Source organism: Ailuropoda melanoleuca, chromosome 6 (genome assembly GCF_002007445.2).
Source record: "Ailuropoda melanoleuca isolate Jingjing chromosome 6, ASM200744v2, whole genome shotgun sequence".
Taxonomy (NCBI): domain Eukaryota; kingdom Metazoa; phylum Chordata; class Mammalia; order Carnivora; family Ursidae; genus Ailuropoda; species Ailuropoda melanoleuca.
In genome coordinates, this window is record NC_048223.1 from 11,571,683 (window position 1) to 11,596,210 (window position 24,528).

The 24,528-nt window shown below is 36.5% G+C and overlaps 1 protein-coding gene and 1 non-coding gene across 4 annotated transcripts in view; both read right to left on the bottom strand.

The window, feature by feature from the left end:
- The window catches only part of NCK1 (NCK adaptor protein 1), a 77,071-nt gene that overhangs the window by 23,043 nt on the left and 29,500 nt on the right, over positions 1-24,528 (bottom strand). The gene's annotated exons all lie outside the window — the stretch shown is intronic.
- Positions 8,985-9,139, bottom strand: LOC117802856. Its single transcript, XR_004626371.1, has one exon. It is a non-coding gene; the product is annotated as a small nucleolar RNA SNORA62/SNORA6 family (small nucleolar RNA).

Here is a 24,528-nt window from a genome sequence, read left to right on the forward strand (position 1 = left end):
AGCCACCCAGGCGTCCCAGCATTCTCTTTTCTCAACAACGAAAGAAGTTGTTCAATATTCTCAAAGAAATGCATTTTAATCTAGAATTCAACATCCACTAGCACTAAAGTACAGATACTTTGTGTTTATACAGTAGATGCTTTTTGGGGAGCACTGCAAGGCCTCAAAACCTACCACACGTTCTTCTGAAAGAATGGCTCAAGTGTGTACAGCAGTGAAATAACTAATAATGCTAAAATAAGAGGATGATGTGGTATTCAAAAAATAATAAACAGAGAAACCAAAAAAATCAATTTGTATTCTTGCAATTTTTCTGTATGAATTACTTGCAAATAAAAAGTCTAAATAATTACTAGCACATGATGCAAAAAATTTACAGTGAGTGATGACTTTCCAAAGCAATAGAAAGCAGAGAGGGTTTTTTTTCAGGCATACTTGAACACTGACTCTGATTCCCTCCCTGTGGGAACCTGCACACACACACCCTTATAATTAATCTTTAAATTTAGTGAAATTTAAATGGAATTTTTTCTGAAACTTGACAAAAACTGACTTTAAAATTTATCTAGAAGACTAATCACATAAAATCGGCAAATGACATTCTATAGAAAATTAGAGTTGATACGACACTGTAGGTTGTATACCCAGAATTTTCTAGTTTCCTATCAATATCCCAATTATCCTTCCAGTTGTCACCTTACTATTATTGTATTAGTCATGCAACTTGGTGGGGACTGACCCTAGTTTCTAAGCTGTATTTGGGTTAGTCAAAGCTGCTTCCTCCCATCAAAAGGATAATAAGGGAATGCTACAAAATTTGACAACTTAGAAATGGACCAATTCTTCAAAAAAAGCGAAGTACCAAAACACACTCGATATGAAATAGATATTTGAATAGCCCTGTAACTATTCGGGAAATTAAATTCGTAACTTAAAAACTCCACCCCCCAAAAGAAATCTCCAGGTCTAGACGGCTTCTCAAGAATTCTACCAATTATTTAAAGAATTTACACCAATTCTACATAATCCCTTCTAGAAAATAGTAGAGGGGAAATGGAGAAACACTGCCCTATTTATCTTTGAAATTGGTATTAACTGATGTCAAAACTAAACAACAGTATAAAAAGAGTAAAATACCAACCAATATCCCTCATTAATATAGACACAAAAATCCTTAACAAAATATTAGCAGACAGAATTCAGCAGGATATAAAAAGAATTAATACTCCCTGATCAAGTAGGGTTTTTTCCAGGGATGCAAAGCTGGTTCAATATATAAAATTAATCAGTATAATTCACCACACTAACAAGCTAAGAAAAATCATATGAGCGTATTACTCAATGCAGAAAAAGCATCTGACAAAATTCAACCCCCATGATAAAAGTTCTCAGAAAAACAGAAATAGAAGGGAACTTCCTCAACCTGATAAATAGGATCTACAAAAAACCTACAGCTAACAATATACTAATGGTCAAAGACAGATGTCTTCCTCCTATAATCAAGAACAAGGCAGATATCTGCTCTCACTACTCTTACTCAACAAAGTGCTGCAAGTTTTAGCCAGTTCAGCAAGGTACGAAAAGAATATAAATGGCATATAGATCAGAAAATAAGAAATAAAACTCTCCTTATTTACAGATGACATGACTGATTACAGAGAAGATTCTAAAAGCTACACCCCCCCAAAAACGAGAAACAAAACCCCCCAAACCCTCCTAGTACTAACTAGTGAATTCAGCAAGGTCGCAAGACACAAGATCAACATGCAAAAATCAACTGTATTTCTATGTACAATCAATGAACACACGGACACCAAAATTAAAAGTGCGTATCGTTTACAATTACATAAATAAAAAAGGAAAAAAAATGAAAGAGGTACAAACCTAACAAAACATGAAGGAGACTCTATGCTGAAAACTACAAAATGCAGATAAAAGAAATTAAAGATCTAAATAAAAGTGCTTCTGAAATAGAAGATTCAAACATAGTAAGGATGCTATTTTTTCCCAAATTGATACATAGGTTTACATAATTCTTATCAAAGTCCCAGCAAAAGTTTTTTGTATATACAGACAATATTATTCTATAATTTTGAAGGAAAAGCAAATTAACTAGAATAGCTAAAACATTTTAAAGTCAAAATAAAATAGGAGGAAACTTATATAGCTAGTCAAAATTACATGGTACGCAAAGAAAAAGACATGAGTATCAACGGAAAAGAAAGAGAATCCAAGGGATGCCTGGGTGGCTCAGGTGGTTAGGTGTCTGCCTTTGGCTCAGGTCATGATCCCAGGGTCCTGGGATTGAGTCCCACATCAGGCTCCTTGCTCAGCGGGGTGCTTGCTTCTCTCTCTGCCTGCCACTTCCCCTGCTTGTGCACTCTCTCTCTAGCTCTCTCTCTGATGAAGGTACAAAAAGTAATTCAGTGGGGTAGGGAGAAGCTTTCTCAACAAATGCCGCTAAAGCGAAAGGACATCAATAGCCCCTGCCCCAGCAAAAAAGTTCAAGACCTAATCTCACACCTATGCAAACACAAACAACATGAATGACAACCTTAAACGTAAAATTATGAAACTTTAAGAAAAATATATAGGAGAAATCTTCAAGATATAGAGCTAGGCAAAGAGTTCTTAGACTTGACACCAAAAGCAAGATCCATAAAGGAAAAACTCAACAGTAGAAAAACAAATTCAATTAGAAAACAAGCAAAAGACATGAAGAGACATTCAATGAAGAAGACAGAGATGGCAAACACATAAAAAGATGTTCATCATCATTAAGAAAATGCAAATTAAAACCATGCTGAAATGTCACTACACACCTATCAGAATGGCTAAAATAAGAGACAATACCAAATGCTGATAAAGATATGTTGAAACTGGATCATTCATACACTGCTGGCGAGACTATGTTAAATGACATAGATGCTCTGAAGGAAAAAAAAAGTTTGGCAGCTTCTTGTAAAATTAAATATGCAACTACCATACCAACCAACAGTACTCCTGGCATTTATCCCAAAGAAATGAAGACTTATATTCACACAAAAACTTTTACATAATGTTTATAGCAACTTTATTTGTAATAACCAAAAACGGTAAATCCCTCAGATGTCCTTCAACGAGAGAATGGTTAAACAAAGTGTGGTACATTCCATACCAAGAAATATCACTCAGCAATAAAAAGGGAAAAAATAATAGATACATACAAAAAGCTGAAAGTATCTCCAAGGAATTATGCTGAATGACCAAAAAAACCCAAAAAACAAAAACAAAACACCAATCCCAAAGTTTATATACTGTGTAACTCCATTTATAAGACATTCTTGAAATGACAAAATTATTTTGATTGTCTGGGATTAAGGAGGGAGTAGGTGTTGGAGGGAAGTGGGTGTGGTTATAAAAGGGCAACATCAGGGATTCTTGTGGTGATGAAAAAGTTGTCTCTTGACAGTATAAATATTAATATCCTGGTTGTTATACTGTACTATACTTTTGCCAGATGTCACCACTGGGAGAAACGAAGTAAAGGAGACACTGGATCTTTCAGTAAGTTGTAAGATTTCTTACGACTGCCTGTGGATCTATAATTGTCTCAAAATTAAAAGTTTAAAATAAAATACACTGATTATAGATAAAAAAGCAAAACAAGAAATAAAATTTAGAAATATTTTCACATTCCTGATAAAAAGAAGTCTTTTAATACCACAATTTCAGTGTTAGTAACTATAAAATGAAAATGTTTAACTTTTATACAGAAAAGGACATTAGTACCTACTGTTGCTGTAACCAATTATCACAAACTTAGTGACTTAAAACAACACAAATTATCTTACAGCTCTGGAGGTTAGAGGTATGAAATGGGTCGTATGGGCTAAAATCAAAGTGTCAGCAGTGTTGTATTCCTTCTGGTGGCTGTAGAGGAAAATCTAATCCTTGCCACTTCCAGTTTCTAGAAGCTGCCTGCATTCTTTGGCTCATGATTACATCACCCTGATCTTTAGTGTGATCCTCACATCTAATTTGCTCACTTTAACCCTTCTGCCTCCTTTCATAAGGACCTTTATAACTTACAGTGGGCCCACAATGATAATCCAAAATAATTTCCCCATTTCAAAATCCTTAACATATGCAAAGTCTCTTTAACTATGTAACGTAACAGGTTCTGGACATTAGAATGTGTACATCTTTGGGGGAGCCTTTATTGTACCTACCACCAACATCAAAAAACAAAGAGACTAAGTTTAAAAATTGGCAAAGAACAAAGAGCAATTATGTAATAGAAAGGACAGTCAAAAAGTACTGCAAAAGACCCTAAATATCCTTATATAATTAAAGAAATGAAAACTAAAATTGAGGTATTATTCTTTATCAGAGTAACAGAAAAAAAACCCGTTTATTTAATGCTCCCCAGAATGTACAAAATAAGCCTTCCCCTACATACATTATTGGCATTATAACTAAAAATTGATATAAAGCTTAATTTTTGAAATTATGTAAATTTTCAACACATACAAAGTAAGGAATAGTATAATGAATCCCATACCTATCACCCAACTTCAATTAATACTCTGATTTTGCAGGTCATTTATCCCCCAATTTTGGGTGGGGGTGCTGGAATCCTACGATTTCACCTATAAATACTAACAGATAAGAACACATACCCCACGAAAATTAACAACAAATCAAGGGGTCTTTTACCTTTTTTGCCATGGGCCCCCACCCCATAGAAAAAAGGTTAGTAAGTCTGGTAAAACCTAAAACCCCTACTCAGAATAAGGTCTTAAATGCATAAAAAGACATGACATTGCAAATAAAATAAACTATACTGAAGTTCAGTTATCAACATATTTTTTAAAAACTTGTACTGTTAAAAATATAAGTGCTTCTTTACTGAGGGTAAGAGCACCTGCAACAATTCTTTCATTTCATCCAATACTGATGTTCAAGTTTTACTGAGTGTATTTAAATAAAAAGTCTTTTATAAAGTTGGTTTGAACTAGGATCTAAACTAAGTCTGTATATTGCACTTTGGTTAATGTTTTACATCTCCTTACTCTATATAACGCATTCTCTTTCCCCACTATTTCCATGCATTTATTTGTTGAAGAACCCGGCTTCATTTGTCCTGTAGCACTTCCCACACTGTGGATTTGACTGAGGTACATCCTCATGGTGTTCCTTTATCTACCCTGTTTCCTAATAATTGGTAATTTTACCTAGAGGCTTTATTGCCTCACCCCCACCCCCAGATTCTTTTGTTGTTGCTGATGCAAGAATACTTCATAGATGGGGCACCTGCGTGGCTCAGTCCATTAAGCGTCTGCCTTCTGTTTGGGTCATGATGCTGGGGTCCTGGGATAGAGCCCAGCACCCAGCTCCCTACTCTGTAGGGAGCCTGCTTCTCCCTCTCCCTCTGCTTGTACTCACACTCACACACACACACTCACTCTCTCTCTGTCAAATAAAAAAATAAAATATTTTTTTTCTTTTTTTTTAATACAGGAGGCACCCTATGTCTGGTTGACATTTAAAATGAATGGTGGATACAGAAGTATCAAAGATTCACCCATCAGGTTCCCCATCAAACCTTCACCTAATGGTTTTATCAGCCCCTGATGATCACTGCCCAGATCTACGATTTCCAAAATAATTTGCTAGCTATACCTGCTTTTAGAAACTGCTGCTTTGTTTTACTAAGAACATTTTTGATTACACTAATACATAGACCCTACCAGAAAGGGAGAATAAATGTCTCTGTGTTTAGAACACCAACTAGATAAACAGCTAGATTCATCTGTTTCCACTTTTTGAAGATCACTTTCTTTTTCCTTTTAAAAATTTAATTATTTTAAAAGTTTATTTATTTACTTAAGTAATCTCTACACCCAGTGTTGATCTCATGAGCCCAAGATCAAGAGTTGCATGCTTTTCTGAATGAGCCAGTCAGGTGTCCCTAAAATTTAATTTTATTTCATTATTATATAAAGCATTTAGATGGTTGTGAAAGTATAACAATCAAACAAGGTACATTCACAGGGTTCTGCTTCCATACTCACCTTCTCTCTCTTTTCTCTCCCTCTCCCTAAAGAATAACCATTTTTTATTGGTTTTGGTTTATCTTTCTATTGTTGCTTTTTGAATATGTGAGAGAAAACATATGTAAATCGGAAATTCTAATTTTCACACCCCATGACAACAAAACATGTACACGCACAAAGGGAGGGGCACACTATGTACTGTCTGAACCTTGCTTTTTTTAACACTACATTCTGAACATCATTCCACAGCAGTATCAGAGTTCTTTTCTAATATAACTAACTACCGCACAGTACTTCATCATTATAGAAGTATCTCAGTTTCCTCAATTAGACCTTAGATAGTGAGTTGTTTCCAGCCTTCTGATAATAAACAGTACTGCAATAAATAGTCTAATATACATGTCATTTTGTTTTTCTGTTAGTGTACCTTTGGGTTAGAGTCATAGAAAAATGCTGAGTCGAAGCTTAAGGTTTATATAATTTTGTGAGATAGTGCCAAATACTCTATCCATAGGTTCTTTATCCTTTTATATTTTCCACAATATGTGGGAGTGATTATTTCCCCACAGCATTACCAACAAAATTTGGATTTTGGATTTTTGCCAGATAAGTAAGAAATGATATTTCAAAGAAGTTTTTAATTGTATTTCTCCATTACAGTGAAATTAAGCACATTTCCCAAATTTAAGGGACATTTACTTTTGTTTTTCTGTATGGACTACCTGTTTATTTCTTTTGCCCATTTACCCAAGGTATGGCTTTTCTTTTCCAATTCTTAGAAACTCTTCATGTAGTAGGAATACTTGCCCTTTGTCTTTGATACAAATTTTTTTCAGTCATGTGTCTTTTTAACTTGGTTATTATATTTTAGGTAAATTTTTTGAAGAACAACTTGATAGTAACTGCCGACATTTTACGTGTTCATTTCTTTGAATCAGCAATCTACATACTACAGGAAAAAATAATGCAAGTATCCAAAGTCATGTGTGTAAGAATGTTTGCTGTGGCACTGCTAATAACTGTGAAAAATAAGGAATAAAGAGTGTCTAAATTGTAAGTACTGGCATGGTAAAATGTCCAATAAATATTACATATTAAGCAAAAATGCAAATTCTAAAACAAAAGGATTATAATTCAATTTTTTTAAAACTCCCATTACATATATTTGTATATGCATTAAAAAGTTCTGGGAGAATATACATCAAATTGTAAAAGTGGCAGCCTCAGTGAGTGGTAAGATTGGTAAAACTTAATCCATATTCCACAGATATGTGTAGTTTGAATATTTTACAAAAATATTACTCCACTTTTAAAAAATGTACTATAAAAAGAGAAAACCAACTGAAAGCTATAACTAACAGGATCTGGCAGCCAAAACACAAAGTAGGTGTGAGGAAACATGGAGAAAAGTAGGAGGAAAAAGAAATGAGAGGGAACTGAGGGAAAAAGAAATGAGAGAGAAATAAGGGTATAAAGTAAATCTGCTTTATCACAGAATCACAACTAAAACCTAAACAATTAGAACATAAAGCAAAAAGAAAAAAAAAAACCACCTCACAAGAAACAAAACATACAAAGACAAAACAAAAAACACTAATAAATTAACTTTCCTTTGATGACTATTTCTTCGGTTAAGTAGCAGATAAAAGAGCTAAGTTGAATTCAGAATCCAGATAATCAGAATTTAGAAAACTATTTTTAAACACAAGAAATAGTGATATGACATGCTTACACTATAAGAGCGACAGCAACTGAGGCCAAATGAGAATGCCTACTCATGCCTACTCTGAAGCATACACTAAGAATAGAATGGGTAGAAACCTTTGCACTTTTTAACAGCCATTTCCCTCCTGATCTTTTAGCCAAGCTTAGTTCAAATTATATAAACTGAATATGGTATGACTCCACTATTCGTTGATCCAGACAAGAGGCCTGGTTGTAAAGGGGGTCACTTAACATTCTACATTCTCCTACAAAAGTGTCAGCTCCATGTTTTCAACTACACTCATGAAATTTATACTTGGATGCTCCTGGCCCCTACTCTTGCTTTCAGGAACTGGATTCCTGTCCTTCTGTCTGTATCCCCGTACCTGGCACCTGAACCCAGAAGCCTTACCAACCAGTGTCCAATTCCTGCCTGATGTCAAGTATCGGCTTTCCTTGATAGAATGTGAACTGCCTATTTTGATCCCCACTGATTGTCTGCCCCGCTCTGGTAATACAAATATCATGGACCCTGGAATTGACATCAGTCCTTATTTACAGTACTCACACCCTGCCTGCCTTTTCTTCCTGGGCTTATTTCCTGATCTCAGTTTGTTTTTCAAATTCACCTCCAAACTCATTCCCAAACTAGACCTATACACACTTGCTGATCATACTCCTGGCCTTTCCTGATCCGGTTATTACAAGCATAGGACCAAACAGAAAGTAAAGAATAATTATTTCAACGTCACTACGCACAATACAGAATTTACTGTCCTAGAGATCAGCAGATTAAATTGGAGAACATCTAGTGGCTTACAATCAGAGGTCTTTATACTCCTTCGCAAAGGCCGAGAGTTGTTAAAAATATGTAACTCCACACCAAGGAATGTTTATTGTATGTACATAATTCAGGTATTAACCTAGCATTTCCCTCACAATAATCCTTTGACGTATTATCCTTACTTTATAAAATATGACCTAAAGAAGTTAAATGGCTTTTAAACTTTAGAAAATAAGTGATGGAAACAGGGAGACAAATGCATGTTCTTTTCATCTCCCCAAAGTTCATATGCTTTTTTAAAAATTTTAATTCCAATACAGATAACACAGTGCTACATCAGTTTCAGATGTACAATACAGTAAATCAACAGTTCTATACATTACTCAGTGCTCATCATGATAACTGTACAAGTCAATGTACTTTTGATTACCATGCTGCCTTTTTTTTTTTTTTTAAATACTTGTAGCAAGAATTACTATCAAACTCCACTCATTGGGCCAGAAACCCTTGTGGCGTTAGTGAAAGACTTGCCTTTCATGTAGCACAATACCTATGCTTGTGATTTCATTGGCCAGCCAGCCGCTTCAACTCTTAAGTTCTAACAATGTGTAGTATCATGTCGCCTCGTAAAGACCAGAAAATAAGGGTTGAGGTTATAAATGCATGGAAACCAACTGCCTACTAAATCAGTAATTCTCAAACTATTTAGTCTCAAAACCCCTTTACATACTTAAAAATTGAAGACCCAAAAAGGTTTTGTTTATGTTGGTTATACTGATCAATATTTACCACACTGGGAATTAAAAGCTAGAAAATGTTGGATATTTTAAAATTCAATTAAATATAATATTTAATTCAATACAGAACATTTTTATGAAAATTATATTTTCTCAAACAAAAACATTAGTGAAAACAGTGGTGCTATTTTACACTTTGGCAAATCTTTTCGATGTCTGACTTAATAGATTCCTATATCTGTTTCTGCGTTTAATGTACTGCAACATACTATTCTGGATGAAAAGAAAACTTGGTGTCACACAAAAACGTAGTTGGAAAAAGAGTACTTTTAAGAGTCTTTTCAGATAATTGTGGATATTCTTTTTTGGTACTACACTAACACTTGACAAGTGGTAGAGCTTCTTAAATACTAGTTTGTAATGTGGAATCTAAAAGTTTACCAAGTGAACTTTTCCACACAGTTATATTAAAATTCATTGCCCTAGGTATTTTTAATTCCAAGCGAAATGGGTATAAGCCCACTGCAGCCTCTCTCTCTGATTACAACTAAAATCTCCAGAAAATACAAAGAATCAACTCCTGAGGACTCTGAAAAGTAAATAATAGCAGGCGGATTGGGAAGGGAAATCAATCTGAAAAAAGACCAATACATCAACAATAAATACCCTTTTGGTTTCCCCCCTTCTGCTTTATTTTCTAGCTTTGACCCAAAGGTAGGCATAACAGGAAATTGCATAGCAGGTAAAGTCAGGAAAAAGCTCAAGAGAAGCTCATTTGGCCAAAAGACAGGGGGAAAGGCTCTTGAAAGCCAGAAGACTGGGTTAAATCCCTGAGGTTTTATTTCTTCTTTTTTTCCCCTCTCCCAGTGCTGTCCCAAGGCCAGCCTCAGTTGTGGATCTGCACCACTGCCACAATGGTGGAGATGGCACATCCAATAAAACCCCAAGAGAAAACCTATCCCTCTGGATAAAGGAAGAAAAAAAGTAACCAGCTGGTACAAAGAATATGGGGGAAATACCCACTATCTCACCACTTAACCCTGAAGTCAAGCACAGCCATACCCAGAACTGAGTAACAACATGAAAAACTGAAACACATAATAAGAGAACCCAACCTTTCTGGTAAAAGGAACCAGGAAGAGGGTTACTGAGGATAGGTAAATATGGGGAAAACTCCCATGAGAAAAGAACTGATGAAGGTAATCCATGACAAAGACTCTTCTCAAATAGGCTCCTCTGAGTCCTATTGTTGACTAGGCCTCAATCTTGGCCTATAAAAACTGCAGGCTCTTAGCATAAATGATTTTGTCCACACTCTCACACTAAGAGACTTGAACAAATAGTAGCGTCATTTCTAATGGCTTAGGGCTGCATCCCTAGGATGACAACTCTAGCCCCATAAGTTCTGCACAAGGAAGCTGGATACTGCAAGAATTTACTGTTTGTTCCAACCCAAACTTGGTGATAAGAAGAGAGGTCCCTACAGCCCCCTTAGAACAGTCACTTTAGAAAGCTCAAAATTATAAATATTTCCACTGCCCCTTTGAAATATAAACCTTCTACCACCTAGAGGTGTCATCTCAGAACTGAGAGCCATCTCTTTAAAATGTAAACATTCAATGGGGCACCTGGGTAGCTCAGCTGGTTAGGCATCTGACTCTTGGTTTTGGCTCAGGTCATGATCTCGGGGTTGTATGATTAAGCCCCACACTGGGCTCTGTGCTGGGTGTGGAGCCTTCTTGGGATCCTCTCTCCCCCCTTCCGCCCACCTGTGCACACACACTCCCTCAAAAAAATAAATAAATAAATATTCAATGAGATACAACTCATTCTTGCTGCCAGTTCCCGTAGAGGGTAAGGGCCCAACTTTGGTGGGCACCTTGCTCTAACTTGTACCACATCTCTTGTCATAAAGATAAGTTTGTTTCTCCTCTGGATAAGTGTCGATTACAAATCCAGATGGCCCAGTCAGGTAGACCAATTAAAAAGCTCTGAAAACTTAAGTACAAAATAACTACCACCCAAGTTCCAGACCATCCCTGACTATTACAGATGGCACACAGACTCAAGCATTACAGCAAAGGTTTAGAAAATGAAACTGATGCTGGTACTAGTGCCCACAAAAAGCAAAAAGATGGGTTTGAATCTAATCAGATTGATGCCTGCTAAAACAACAGCAATTTCTCCAAGGGATTTTAACAGGATCCAAAGTCTCACAAAATAATACTTAAAATGTCTAGTATACAATCTAAAATTATCCAAAATACAAAGAAGAAGGAAAATCTGGCCAACAAGAGCTGGAAGAAAAAGACAATGAACAGAAGCCAAGAAATGACCCAGATGTCAGAATTATCAAAAGACTTAAAAGCAGCTGTTATAACCATGCTCCAAAACGTACAGTGAACACTCTCGAAACAAACAGAAAGATAAATCTGAGAAGGAGAAGCTATTAAATAGGATCAAATGTAAATTTTAGAACTAAAAATCACAATATTTGAAATAAAAACTTCATTGGAGAGGCTGAATAGCAGAATCAAGATGACAGTTACATTAATTTCCTATGGCTGCTGTAACAAATTACCACAATCCAGGCGGTTTAAAATAACAGAAATTAATTCTGCCATTGATCTGAAGATATCAAACAAGGACTCAATCAAAGAATCTAAAACCAAGGTGTTGACAGGGCTGTACTACCTCTGAAGGCTCCAGGGAAGAATGTGCACTTTACCTCTTCCAGCTTCAGGTGGCTGTCAGCATTCCCTGTGGCTACATCACTGTAACTCTGCCTCTGTGGTCACACTGCCTCTTCCTCCTCTTCTATTCAATCTCCCCCTGCCTCATCAGGCCACATGTCACTAGACTTGGGGCTCATCAGATAATCCAGGATATATTCTACCTCTTAAAATCCTTAACGTCATCAATCACACCTTTTGCCACGTGAGGTAATATTCATAAATTCCAGGGATTAAGAAAGACAATACGAATCTGAAGACAGATCAACACAAATTATCCAAGCTAAAGAACAGATTAGGGAACATATTTTGAAAAGTAACAGAGCTTCAGGGACCAATAGGACAATATCAAAAGACCACTATTCATTCTTTGAAGACCCTAAAGAAAAGACAATGATGCAGAAAAGACACTTGATGAAACAGTAGTGGAAATTTTTTTGAAAGTCTGCAAAAGACTTAAATTTACAGATTCAAGAAACTAAGCAAACAGAATAAACTCAGACCATGTCCAGGCACATCATAATTTAACTGCTAAAAACCAAAGGTAAAAGAAAAATCTTGAAAGCAGCCATAGAAGAACATATTACAGTATACATGGCAGTGGTTCTTAATCGGGAATTATGTCACATCCAAGGGGATATTTAACTATGTCCAGAGTCATTTTTTATTGTCACAACTGGAGAGAGGGGGGCAGGATGGTGCTACTAGAAGAGGCCAAGAATAGCTAAACATCCTATAATAAACAGGACAGCCCACAATAAGGAATTATCCAGTCCAATGCGTTAAGGCTGAGAAAACCTGATATAGAAGCAATCTGAACTAAGGATTTCTCACCAGAAACTATGACCCATATCCTAAAAATGCTGAAGGCAAGCAACCAACAACCCAGAATTCTATATACAGTGAAAATATCCTTCAGGAATGAAATGACATAAAGACATTCTCAGATGAAGAAAAACTAAGCCATTCTGTTGCCCAGTGGACTGCCTCTATAGAAATGTAAAGGAAGGTCTTAAGGCTAAAAGAAAAGTGATTAAGAGGGAAACATGAAACTTCAGAAATGAAGAAAGAACAAAAAAATGGTAAATATCTGGGTGAATATAATAAGATTCTTTTTCATCTCTTAAATTCTTTAAAACACACATAGCTCTTGAAAAGGAGTATTATAATACTAACACGGGGGTTTTACATATGTAGAATTCATCTGACAATTATATAAAGTGGGGAGGGAAATGGGACCTATATAGTTATTAGATTTTATGTTCTATTTTAAGTGGTAAAATACAAATTCTAGATACACTGTGAAAAGTTAAGTATATAAAGTATATTATATAACCTTTAGGGCAATCACTAAAAAAAAAAAAAAAGAAGAAGAAGAAAGAAAAGGAAAAGGACAAAGAGATATAACCAAAAACTAGTAGATGGAATAAAATGGATACTAAAAAAAAGTATTCAAATAATCCAGAAGACAAGAAAAAAAAGAGGAAAAATAAATCCCCACAAGAAATAGATAACACATAACACAGTTCAAATATATCAATAATTACATTAAATAAATGGTCTTACATTAATTAAGACAGAGAGGGGATCAGACAAATTAATAAAGACTGAACTGTTATAATGATACATAGCATAAAAATAAAAGGATCATACAAACAGGAATCAAAAGAAAGCTGGAATTGCTATATAAATATCTTACAAAGCAGATTTCTGAACTAGGAAAATTACCAGGTAAAGAGACACGAGATAATGAGAAAAAGATCAATTCATCAAGATGACACAACAATTTTAAATGTATATATACTTAATAGAGTTGCAAAATACATACAGCAAAAATGACCAGAATGTAAAGAAGTAAATAAATCCACTATTCTTGAAAACTGCAACTACTTTTCAGTAATCCACAGAACTTACAGACAGTGTTAAAAAACAGACAACAGGCCCAAAATGGAGTTGCTCATGCTAAGCCCCCCATCAACAAACTAAGACTAAGACTCAATACCTAACATAACTGCAGTTTCAGTCTCTCCCAGAAATGGAACCTTTAGCCAATTTGGAATTACCTGGTCAGCACCAGTGAGGTAATTCACCCAACAGACCCTTCCATCCTCCACAAGAAGGTGACCTTATCTCAAACAATCCACTCTCTGCTAGAAACTTCCTTTTCCTACCTCTCTGCCTATAAAAGCCTTTAATTTTATACAGTTTTTTGGAACTCCTTTTTTCATTCATTCGACAGAGAGGGGTACAAGCAAGGGGAGCAGCAGAGGGAGAGGGAGTAGAGGGAGAAAGAAGCAGGTTCCCCGCTGAGCAGAGAGCCCATGCAGGGCTTGATCCCAGAACCCTGGGATCATGACCTGAGCTGAAGGCAAACCTGAGCTACCCAGGCACCCCTGGAACTCCTCTCTATCTGCTAGAGGAAATGCTGTCCAACTCATGAATCGTCAAATAAAGCCAGGAAGATCTTTAAATTTAGTCAGTTGAATTTTGTTTTTTAACAACAATAAAGGCCAATCTGATGACGTCTCAAACAGAAATAAGGTACATGTTATTGGAAACGGAAGGAAAGGTGATCCTCGTTAAAAGATGGCAAGGCGCTTGGCTGAACTGTAGTCACTGGGTATCTGACTGAGGCCATTTCTAAGCAAAGTGTTGAAACTATGGCTTGGCTCCTCCTGAATGCTTATAGTAAACATGGGAGAAAAAATACCTTAATGATGGAATTGTTAATCAAAAAGGAAGTCAATTTAAAAGGTAGAAAATTCTCAGCCTGCTGTAGTACAAAAAAATGAGAAACACATTAAGAACAGTAACACTAAGAGTGTTCTAAGAGTCAAGGGATCCTTTGATAGAGATTATTATGGGTGTGAACATCAGAGTCAATCAGCCACCCCAGCAGGAAGCAGCCAATTTGAACTGGAGACAAGATGGAATTAAGAAAGATTGTCAAGTTTTCTTGATTGTATAAGACGCAACCATAGAGCTATCCCACTGTAAACATGAGATATTCTTCAAGACAAGGGAAGAAGGACCCAAAAGGTGACTCAGAGATCATTAAGGCTGCTTCCCCCATTTCAAAAGAGGAGGACATCACCTGGGTCATGACTCCCAACCCAAAGCTGTGGAGGCCAGGCCAGCAGAGCCACTAGTATATTATTCCACCCTAGGGAGCACTGCCTCAGGCTGTGCCCAGAAAAGCCATCGAACAAAAATATTTAAATATTTAACATTTTTAAATGGTCCAATACTTGAACAGATACTTCACCAAAGAAAATAGAGGATTCTCCCACTATCTGAAAGTAGAACATTCCTATGAAACCTTTCAGAAGCCAAAATGACATGAAATGAAGTATCCTGCTTTCTGAAAGTTCAAGTCACACCACTTTGCTTTTACTAAGACCTACATTAGTACTGTTTTCACCAAACAATATCTGAAGAGGATTTTCACTTTAAAAAAAAAAAAAAGCCATTACCATACTAATGTCCCTCTTAAGTGGCATAATGTGAACTTTTGGAAAGAGGGGGTACTGTACAAGGATGACATACAAGAATATGTGAAGATCTTCAATATCATTAGTCATTACAGAAATGCAAATTAAAACCACAAAATGATATCACAACACAGCAAATTAAATGGCTTCAAAAGGTAAGAGAGGTAGTAAAGAAAGAGGAGAAGGGAGGGAGAGGAAAGAGGTAAAGGAGGAGAGAGAGAGGAAACACAAACAGTACCAGGTGCCAGTGAGGATGCAAAACAATGGGGAACTCATACATTGGTTGTGAGGATGCAAAACAGTATAGCTACTGTTTTATATAGTTACTAAGGGTAACAGTTTAGCAGCTTCTTATAAAGTTAAACCTACATTAACCATATATGATCTCATTGAACCAGACTCAAAAGCCTATCTATGTATGACATTCTGGACTACAAAGCATCAGGGGTGAAGAACTGTTCTGAATTTAGATTGTGGTAGTGATTACATAACTGTCAAATCTCAACCACACTCCAAAAAGTGTCAATCTTACTGAATGCAAACTAAAATATATAGGAGAAAATATTCAATGCTCAGTCTTATACTTTAAATGGACCTATTTATACTCACATATGATTTTGTATCATCATGTAATATACATTAAGTTTTGCAGATCTTCAACTGTTGACATTTTATTATAAAATATCATTGCATTCACATAGCCTCTGGAAACTCCAGAATGAAAATGGAAATATGTATCTCAGTATAATGAAAATAGTCTGGCCTTGTAGACTCCTTAAAAGGTACTTAAAGAACCTCTAGAGAATTGCTAAATATAGAAATAACAATATGGGGCTAAACACCTAAAAACACTTCCCCAGCCTGCTTTTACAAATTCATTGGGTATATCTATATATTAAATGACACTAAGTTTGCCAAAGCATTTTACCAAATCATACTGTGTATGATATGTAAACTATGAGGGAAAGTATAGTTTGCTATGTATACAGGCCATGATTAATATGACCATTTTTGGCAAGCTAGTTGTTACACTGCAAAAGTAAGGAACCAGCTAGTGATAGAAGAAAATTCTGAAGAGAAATCGCTCATGCTAACACAAATGCAATTTTAGATTCTTTTATAGTTTAACACATAACTTGACAATTTCCTGTTTCTGATAAAAATCAGCAGAGTGACAATACCCAAGTGACTAACTCCGGAAGTTTGGTTGGGTTACAGATCTTTCGGTAAACAATGAAGGGGGAAAAAATCCCCAAATAACAATGTGCTGTAAGTAATGCAAAAAAGACAAGGCAATTCATAAGAGGATTTTATTCTATTCAATGTTTTAAACCCTACTATATTATCAAGTAATTTTAATTGTTAAACACTCTTAGAATGAAACACCATGGGTAAGAATCCCATCATGGGGAAAATAAAAAATTATAGGCTGGTCTGAAATAAAGGCTCCTTAAAAATCAAGCCCTTTTTGTTTTTTTAAAGAATAGGTCAAATAAAATGCCATCTTATACCATTTATTTTTGGAAACATCACTTTGAAAATCTAATATAAGCTAACACGGAATAAAACACAGGCAAAAGTCCCGCGCATATCAAAATTTATTCATTTGACAAAATGTTTACTAAGTACTTATAGACTAGGAGGACACAGAGCTAAGGCCTGAAAGTAAAGAAAGGCATATCAAGAATAACATGCTCTCAAAAAATATCAACCGCGGGGAGTCTGGGTGGCTCAGCTGGTTACACGGCTGGCTCTTGATTTCAGCTCAGGTCATAATCTCAGCTCCTGGAATGGAGTCCCTTGTAAGGCTCCCTGCTCAGTGGGGAGTCTGCTTCAGGATTCTCTTTCCCTCTGCCCCTCCCCCCTAAAATAAATAAATCTTTAAAAAATATCAACTGTAATTCTGTTTTTCAACAACTTAATTAATGCCTTACATACATAAAGCATTACTCCCTATATGTATCACAAATTTTACTTATTACTCTGAATTACAATAAGCTGTACCAAGATCACCTTAAGACATATCACCACTCTATAAATCTGAAGAATATTACATTTTATATAATCTAAAGCAGAAGCCACTATATGTTACCACTGAAGTAAAAGGAATATAATAATCTTGCTAAAATTGCTAAATGATGAGCAATTATGGTATAAACCACCAACTATGAAAAAATAACATAATGAAGAATTTAATGTCATAATTAATACAACAAATGCAAACCATTAACTGATTTAACCCTTATCATACTACATGGCAACTAAACATAAATGGGCAGATGACTGACTATACTCACATTTTTTTTTCCTTAAAGATTTTATTTATTTATTTGAGAGTGAAAGTGAGAGAATTAGCAGGGAGAGCAGCAAAGAGAGAGGGAGAAGCAGACTCCCTGCTGAGCAGAGAGCCCAATGTGGGACTCAGTCCCAGGACCCTGGGATCACGACCTGAGCAGAAGGCAGATGCTTAACTGACTGGGCCACCCAGGTTCCCCTACACTCACGTTTTTAATGTGTATTTTTATAACTACTGTACACATGATGGACTGAATTTCTTCCCCTCCAAAATTCAGATGCTGACATCCTATCCTCTAGTACCTTAGAATGTGATTCTATTTGGAGAGAGGGTCTTTAAAGAGGTAATTAAGTAAAATGAGGTCATTAGGATGGACCCTAATCCAATATGACTGGTGTCATTGTAAGAAAAACTGATTAGAACACAGATACACACTATGGGAAGACCACATGAAGACACTGGGAGAAGACAAAGCGGACACCCTCAGAAGAAACCAACCCTGATGACAACTTGATCTTAGACTCTAGCAACCACAATTTTGAGAATAAATTTCTGTTGTTTAAGCTACCCAGTCTATGATACTTTGTTATGGCACCCTTAGCTAACTAATATAATGCAAACAAAATTTATTATCTGAACCATTTTTAGGTGTCCAGTTCAATGGCATTAAGTAAGTACATTCACAATTTTGTACAACCACCACCACTATCCATCTCAAGAACAATTTTCATCTTGCAAAACTGAAACTCCATACACTTTAAATGATAACTCCCCAATACAGCCGAACTACCAATTAAAATTAAGTGTAAGAGAAGACTAGTCATTTTTGGACAGGCATTCTCAAAAAATGTAATTCCAATTCACTTTGACTTAAGAAACAACCAGAGGATATGTTCCACCAAAACAAAGGAGTAAAACAAGAAAAAGAAGACAAAGGATCTAAGAAGCAGGAAAACCAATGAAGAAAGGCAAAAGGAATTTCCAGAATGCTAGCAAAAGTAAATTAAGATCTGAAGCAGATCAGAATAAATAGTCCAACTTGGAGTAAGATTCCAGAAAAAAAAAGAAAAAAACTGATAAGATTATCTGACAGGCCTATGTGAAAAATTATATACAAATACAAATTTTATAGAACTGCTGGAGAGTGTGGGAAGGATTAGTTACAAATTCAAAGATCATGAAGAAAATTTTAAATGTGAACCATACAAATTTCTTATAAGTTTCATAAAAAATAAATTACACAAGAAAGACAATTTAGTAAGTATAAACAGTATATGTTATGTTTATATAGTCATAATGATAAAAATGTTGAATATGAATATACAATTTTATAAAGACAATGGGGCTATGGGGCGCCTGGATGGCTCAGTCGTTAAGCATCTGCCTTCAGCTCAGGGCATGATCCCAGCGGTCTGGGATCGAGCCCCACATCAGGCTTCTCTGCTGGAGGCCTGCTTCTTCCTCTCCCACTCCCCCTGCTTGTGTTCCCTCTCTCGCTGTCAAATAAATAAATAAAATCTTAAAAAAAAAAAAAAAGACAATGGGGCTTAAAAAATAAATTTAGAAAATAAATGGGGGCACTTTGCTGGCTCAGTAGGTAGAGCATGTGATTCTCGATCTCAGGGTTGTGAGTTCAAGCCCACATAGGTGTACAGATTACTTAATAAATACATACATACCCTCATTTATCTTAACAGAAAATCAGTAGATGTCTAAAATTAATGAATCAGGAGGTAATACTAACAATTATGTTTTTTATTTATCTAAGTAATACATGAACATAGCTTAAAATGTCAAATAGTGCTATAAGGCCTATAACAAAAGCAACGGTCCTTTGTTCTCCTCCCCCTTTTTCCTCCCGCTTGCTCAAGAAGTAATCACTTTCAACTTTTTAAGCTGTTGCTTCTGAAAGAGCTCAAAGAAGTTTAAAGTGATTACTTCTTGAGGCAAGGGGGTAGAAAAAGGAGAGTAAAGGACTGATATTTTTATTATCAGGCCTTTTAGCACTATTTGAAACTTCAATCTACATGCATATATTACTTTGATAATTTAAAAAATTTAGAAAACCTCACTGATCCCTTAAAAATCAGTATTAAGTCAATCAAAATGTTAAAAAGCAGCTGACTTTTAAGCTGTACCAATATCCATTTTCTCTTCTTTTCATTATGGTGTCTCAACCTCCTCAGAAACTATCCTCACCATCCCCACCTCAACGATATTTTGACATTCCTTAGGTGGAGTTCCAAGATCTCAGGGGTAGTATATGCAATTCATGCATGGCCGATTAAAATATTAAATTCCCTTAATTTCTGTGACTAGTGATGAAAACTCAAGTTGTTCATTCAGAAAGACTCCTGGGATGTACACCAGGGTTACTGGGAAGGTACTTTCTCTTTTCCCAACAGACTTAAACCTGAAAGCAGAGTAAATGTCACCATACAGAACCTGACAATGAAGGTGAGAGGTGCACATAGATTCCATTTTTTAAGCCTCCAAATCTAATTATTCCTCAACCCAGAATCTATCTCTGGATATTTCATTTCATAAACCAAAATTACTTTTCTGTTGAAACAAATAGGGCCAATATATGATAACAGGTACCTGAAGAGACTGAGTATCAAATTTATATTTATTTCAAGTTTATTTATTTAAGTAATACCTACTCAATCCTGAGATCAAGAGTCACATGCTCTTCCAACTGAGTCAGCCAGGTGCCCCTAGAGTACCAAATTTAAAAGAAAAATGAAACTTCTATACGAGAGACTTCAGACGTAAGAAAAATTCAAAATAAAAGATAAAAAAAATGGAGATTAAGGAAACCCAAACACTAGCAAGTATAGATATTCCCCAATTTAACAACTGAGTGTGTGCGTGTGTGTGTGTGTATGTGTGTGTAAACACTCTGAAACAGGTTTAACGAAAGCTAACACTGAACACTATGTGGAGCTTATAAACAACCAAACTGATTCTACCAAGCTTTCAACTTGTTTATTATTTATCTTTAGGCCCTATTATGTGCGAGGCACAGTATGAGCTATCCAGCGTACAAAGCTAAATCTGTCCTGAAAGAGCTTACATGCTAGTGGGAAAAGTTCTATTTCTTGCTAATATAACTTCATCTGTAATGCTGACTTGTATTACACTTATTCTGCTCCCATCAGCATCACAAACTAGCCAACTGCATCTGTAAACTAAAACTAGATCCAACGTAATACTACTGTTTATATATATTTAGCTACTTCTGACTGAGCCAATAAAACCACCTGTCTTTTCACCTTATAAACTCTTAGTTCCCAGAATCCAGCTATTTTAAAATGTAATACAAAAACAAATGGCCTGTCTTGAACTCCAATGTCCTAAAGAACAAATAATGGTCCTAAGGAGGCAAGCTAGGTACCTGGTATAAAAAGGACAGATCCAGAGAAGCAGCGTAACAACTTTATACCCATTAGTTCTAAGACAAAGGCTGTACAGAATATTCTGGTTTTATTCTCCTCACATAGGGTAATGCGAAAAAGGAAACCACTAATATTCAGAGGACAGCTTGTATATTCCATGCGTCATCCACTGAGGTTCTGGGAAATACAAATTATCTTCCTGAGACATGGAGGTAGGGGTTTTATGCAGCCTAGACTGCCTCTAACCCCTAAGTGCTGGGGGTAAATACCTCATAAACAAACATGTCCTTTACCTAAGGGGAATGGAGCTCAACTAGGTGATTGTACCCTCAAAAACAAAATGGAAGTCAGAAACTAGAGAAAAGAGGCCATGACAGTAAAAGCAGAACATCTGGGTTAATTTCTTATGTCTTTGTTACTATTACCTCTAAATCGTTTCCATATTTGGCTGTATGAGCCGTAAAGCAGAAGGAATGAGAGGTACGTCTATATTCTCTAACTCACCAGCCAAGCTTAGAGAACCCCCAAGGGGTTGTGGGTGAAAACAGCTTTAAAAGCACAGAAGAAACTATACAGCCTCTGAGATCTGACTGAAGGAAAAAAGGAGTACAGGAACCAATCTAGGCCTAATGACAGAACACCCCACACTCTTTTCACAAAAAGTGAGGTAATGTTCCACAGGTACTTGCAAACTGATAGATTACCACATACTGAGGGCTAGGTCTCAAGGGATAATTGTTTTCTACCATCATCACTCCATCTAGCTTCCTCAGGCTATCTGTAATCTGCAGGGCTAGGAGGTGTCTCCTAGGACTATTTGACATTTTATTTTTTTTTTAAAGATTTTATTTATTTATTCAACAGAGATAGAGACAGCCAGCGAGAGAGGGAACACAAGCCAGGGGGAGTGGGAGAGGAAGAAGCAGGCTCATAGTGGAAGAGCCTGATGTGGGGCTCGATCCCATAACGCCGGGATCACGCCCTGAGCCGAAGGCAGACGCTTAACCGCTGTGCCACCCAGGCGCCCCATTTGACATTTTAAACCATGTTCAAATATTACTCTGATAAATAAGGATCTTACAAGTGCAGGGTCTGCATCTAAGAGTGACTGTCTCCTTCAATTTTGTACCCTAGGCAACTTGCTTGCCTCACTCTAGTCCTAGTCCTGTTTCACTGCTCCTACAAATAAAATATGTTTAACAAACTGGGGTTGCCATTAAACTGCCTTGCCATTAACAATGAGTCAGTGAATGTCATATTAACTGAAACTCCATTTTCTTATTTGTAAAATAAGAGAACTGAATCAGATTATATCAATAAAGTCTCGAGTTTTATCAAAACTACAATCAATATCAAAACTATCTCCTTAAATTATCTGGACTAAATAAAACCAGATTTATACAGTGTTTTCTAATTTTTTCATCATCTTAATCCTTTGGTATTCCAGTCCTTATTCTTTAATAGACTCTAATTATTGTATCTCTTAAAAGTGTTGCTCCAGGTTGTACATATTTCCAAAAGAAAACACACAGCATGGGGACAGTGGAATTATCATTTCCCCATGCCACGAAGTATAACTGTCTCCCCACCCAGACAACAACTGTACTAGCAATCTTGTCTAACTATTTCAGAACTCTGGAGTCTACTTCAAGGCTTGAAACTTCCAGAGGAAGTCTTGGATTGTAAATTTTGGTTAATTTCAGCTCTGAGCTCAGCAATGGCTACACATCTTCCACTCCCCAGGCACATACCAGGCAGCTGTGCATTAGTTCGACGAGCAGCTTGCAGGAGTTAAGGTGAGCAATAAGGATTCTGTCATCCAAATATCAGGGACCTATGCCTGACAGCTGCGTCATGTGTCTGATCACTGAGGTGCTGACAAAGAGGCAGTCGCTGATGTGTGCATGGGCACACACACACACACACACACACACACACACCCCAATTATGTAAGCCCGTTCGCCTCAGGCTGAGGGAAATCTAAAGGGCCGGTGCCTTTTTTAACTTTCTCCTTTCAGGAGCTAGACAATAAAGAACTAGTAATAGGGGAATTAAGAAAATCACCACATGTGGGGCGCCTGGGTGGCACAGCGGTTAAGCGTCTGCCTTCGGCTCAGGGCGTGATCCCGGCGTTATGGGATCGAGCCCCACATCAGGCTCCTCTGCTATGAGCCTGCTTCTTCCTCTCCCACTCCCCCTGCTTGTGTTCCCTCTCTCTCTGGCTGTCTCTATCTCTGTCAAATAAATAAATAAAATCTTTAAAAAAAAAAAAAAAAGAAAGAAAATCACCACATGTATTCAGAAAAAGGCACAAGCTCAGTGAGGATCTGAGGAAAGCTTAAATTTATACCTCAAAATGACTCCTGGCAGAGACAGATTACGAAAATAAAAACAAAACCCAGCAAACCCTGGGGAAGAGGGACAATATGATTTTCAGATTTACCACATTATCAGATTCAAGCATCCAGTTTTCAACAACCACACACACGCGCGCGCGATACAAAGAAACAGGAATGTATGGCCCATTCAAAGGGAAAAACCAACAGTAACCATCCTCGAGAAAGACCAGTTAACAAACCCACTAAACAAAGACTTTAAACAAACACCTTAAAGATACTCAAATAACTAAAGAAACATGTGGAGAAAGTAAAGAAAATGATGTATGAACAGAATAGTAATATCTAAAGAAACAGAAACCTTAGAAATTCTCCAGCTGAAAGGTACAATTACAAAAAATCAAAAACTCACCAGAGGGATTTAAAGGCAGATTTGAACAGGTGAAAGAAGGAATCAGAGTTACAGGGCAACTGAAAAACAGCCTGAAGAACACAAAGAAAATTACTTAAGAAACGTAAACAAAGAATGAAGGATCTGTGAGATACCAGGAAAAAAACTAACAGATGCTTTGGGGAAAAGAGGGAGACTCAAGGGGCAAAGAGATTATTTGAAGAAACAATGGCTGAAAATGTCCCAAATTTGATGAAATACATGCATTTAAACAGCCAAGAAGCTAGGGGCACCTGACTGGCAAGGTCAGTGGAGAATGAGATTCTGTATCTCAGTGTTGTGAGCTTGAGCCCCATGTTCCGTGTAGAGATTACTTAAAAAAATTCTGTATCTCAGTGTTGTGAGCTTGAGCCCCATGTTCCGTGTAGAGATTACTTAAAAAAATAAAATCTTTAAAAAACAAACAAACAAAACATCCAAGAAGCTCAACAAACTCCTAGTAGGATAAACTCAAGAGATCTATACTGAGATATGCTATAAGTGAAAATACTGAAAGACAAAGAGAGAATCTTGAAAGCAACAGAAGTGAAATGAATCATCACATGCAAGGGATCCTCAATA